The sequence below is a fragment of the Oryctolagus cuniculus genome, chromosome 4, assembly GCF_964237555.1.
Source record: "Oryctolagus cuniculus chromosome 4, mOryCun1.1, whole genome shotgun sequence".
In the NCBI taxonomy this organism is placed as follows: Eukaryota; Metazoa; Chordata; class Mammalia; order Lagomorpha; family Leporidae; genus Oryctolagus; species Oryctolagus cuniculus.
This window is the reverse complement of record NC_091435.1, coordinates 120,263,655-120,266,949: the sequence shown is the minus strand read 5'-3', so window position 1 is coordinate 120,266,949 and position 3,295 is coordinate 120,263,655.

Sequence of the window (3,295 nt, the reverse complement as noted above, 5' to 3'; positions counted from 1 at the left end):
CATTGTTCTTTTTTTTTTAAGTCAGAGAGAGAGAGAGAGAGTCATTCATTTGCTGGTTCACTCCACAAATGCCTGTAATAGCCAGAGTTAGTACAGGGTTAAGCTTATCACTATAAAATAAACAAAATATGTCATTCTAAAAATTAAAAGAAAAATAAGAAAGGAAGGAGTAGGGAGGGTGGGAGCATGAGCAGGAAGGAAGGTAGAGTGGGAAGTATCACTATGCTCCTAAATCTATATCTATAAAATACATTAAATTTGTCCATCTTATATAACTATTTTTAAAAAGATTTATTTGAAAGCCAGTGGACAGTGGCAGAGAGAATGAAATCCATTTGCTGGCTCACTTCCCAGATGCCCAGAGTAGCCAAAGCTAGGCCAGGGCAAAGTCAGGAGCCCAGAATTCCACTTGGGTCTCCCATGTGGGTGACAGGGTCCTCATCTACTGCCTCCCTGACACATTAGTAGGAGGTTGGACTGGAGTGCAGAATAGTTGGGACTCTAACCTGGCACTCTGATATGGAATGGGGGCATCCCAAGGGGCAGCTTCATTCCCTATGTCACATCTTCCGCCTTTGTAGTTTTATTCATTTGGATCTTCCCTGCTATGGGGGAGGGGGTGTGATGCCAACTTTCTTTCCAGATACATACTCAGTTTTCCATGATTAATTATTGAGTAGTTCATCTTTCCTTAGTTTTTTGAGATGCCATCTTTATGATATACTATGTTCCTATTTGGATTTGGGTCTATTTATTCTTGGATTTTTAAAAAAGATTTATTTATTTATTTTAAAGTCAGAGTTAGAGAGAGAACTTCATCCCCTGGTTCACTCCCCAAACAACACTAGTGGCAGGAGCTGGGCCGATCTGAAGCTTAAGAGCCAGGGAGCCTTCTTCTGGGGTCCCCTCAGGGTTTCAGGGGCCCAAACACTTGGGCCATCTTGTACTGTTTTCCCAGGCCATAACAGAGAGCTGGGTCAGAAGTGGATCATATGGGACTTGAACTGGCACCCATATGGGATGCCAGCACTGCAGGTAGCAGCTTTACCCGCTATGCCAGAGCCAGCCCCTATTCCTGGATTTTAAAAAAGTTGTTTTAGTGAACTATTTTACTAATGAATGAATTCTAGACTATTCTAACTATTAGTAACTTACATCATTAAATGTAACAAAACTTTTCCTTTTCAGAATTTTTACAAATATTCCTATTTATATATTTTTCATATATTTATTTTGGGGTGGAGGGAGGGGGGGGGAGAGAGAGAGAGAGAGAGAGAGAGAGAGAGAGAGAAAAACATCCCCTCACCATTGGCCTATTCTCCCAAATGACCACAACTGGGGCTGAGGCTAGGAACTCAATCCAGGTCTCTTCAAGGGGTGACAGGAACCCAACTACCTGAGTCATCACTGCTGCCTCCCAGTCTGCCTTAATACGGAGCTGCGATCTGGGACATGAACCCAGGCCCCAGGCATTCCAATGTGGCATGCAGTCATTTTGTTTGTTTGTTTGTTTTTGTTTTTTTTTTTTTATGTTTATTTTAATCTACTTGAAAAGCAAAGAGAAAGAGAGAGAGAAAAGGGGGAGGAAGGGAGGAAGGGATATATATATAGAGATAGAGAAAACATGATCTTCCATTTGCTGGTTCACCTCTCAAATGTCCACAACAGCCAGGCTGGGATAGGTTGAAGGCAAGAGTTAAGAACTTCATCCAGGTCTCCCACATGGGTGACAAGGGTCCAAACACTAACAGGATGCATTAGAAATGGAGTATCTGGGACTTGAACTGGCACTCTGATATCAGATGCAGGCTTCCCAAGTGTTGGCTTAACCCACTACGCCAATTACCTGCCTCAATATTTTTTCTTCAGAGAGATAAACTCTGAGGGCAGGCATAGCAGGTCAAATTGCTTCCTGCAACATCAGCATCCCATATGAGTGCTGGTTCAAGTCCCGGCTGCTCCACTTCTGATCCAGCTCCCTACAAATGGCCTGAGAAAAACAGCAGAAATGGTCCAAGTGCTTGGGCCCCTGCCACCCATGTGGGAAGCATGGAAGAAGCTCCTGGTTCCTGGCTTCTGCTTGGCTTAGCCTTGGCCACTGCAGTCATCTGAGGAGTGAACCAGCAGATGGAAGATTTCTCTGTCTCTTCTCTGTGACTCTGCCTTAAAAAAAATAAAAGATAAACTTTAAGGGTGGCATTGGGTACAGGGGTTAAGATTCTGCTTGGGATGCCTGCATCTCATATTATGACTCCCATGTTTGAATCTGAGCCCCACTTCTGATTCCAGCTTCCTACTAATGCCCACTTTGGGAGGCAATAACAGATGATGGCTCACGTACTTTGGTCTCTGCCACCCACATGTGAGGCCTGGATATAAGGTCCTGGCTCCTGGTTTAGCCTGGTCTGGACCTGGCTGTTTTGGGCATTTGGGAAGTGAACCAACAGATGGAAGATCCCTTTCTGCCTTTCAAAGAGTGAGGGAAAAAGGTCAAACTGGAGAGAACTGTCTTCTTAAAAAATCTGTATAACTTTTAATTCCAATCTCCATTTGTGTTCAAAAGGATTTAAGAAAAAATCAGGTTACAATATACTTACAGTGAACATTACCCCTTTTAAAATATAGTTCTATGCCAAAGGGATCACATAAACAAGAATAGTGTCTGCAAATACTAGCTGGTAGAATAAAAAAGGGAGAGAATGATCCGTCATGGGAAGCAGGATACACAGCAGACCCATAGAATGGCAGATGTCCTAAACAGCACTCTGGCCTCAGAATCAGCCCTTAAGGCACGTGGATCCAGCTGAAAAGCCCATGAGAGTATTTCAGGCATGGAAAGCCAAGACACTCTGGAAAAAAAAACCTAAATGAAAGATCTCCGTGAGTGAGATCTCAGTGGAAAGAATGGGTCATCAAAGAAGGAGGTACCTTTCTCTGAAGGGAGGAGAGAACTTCCACTTTGACCATGGCCTTGTCTAAAAATGATCAGAGTCAGTGAACTCAGGGGGCTTCCATAGCCTTGGCATCTCATGACAAGAGCCTAGGTTGATTACTGATGCCATAAACAAGAGTGTCAATTTGTTAAGTCAACAACAGGAGTCACTGTGCACTTACTCCTCATGTAGGATCTTTGTCCTTAGTGTGCTGTACATTGAGATTTAATGCTATAACTAGTACTCAAACAGTATTTTTCACTTTATGTTTCTGTGTGGGAGCAAACTGTTGAAATCTTTACTTAATGTATGCTAAACTGATCTTCTGTATATAAAGAGAAACGAAAATGAATCTTGATGTG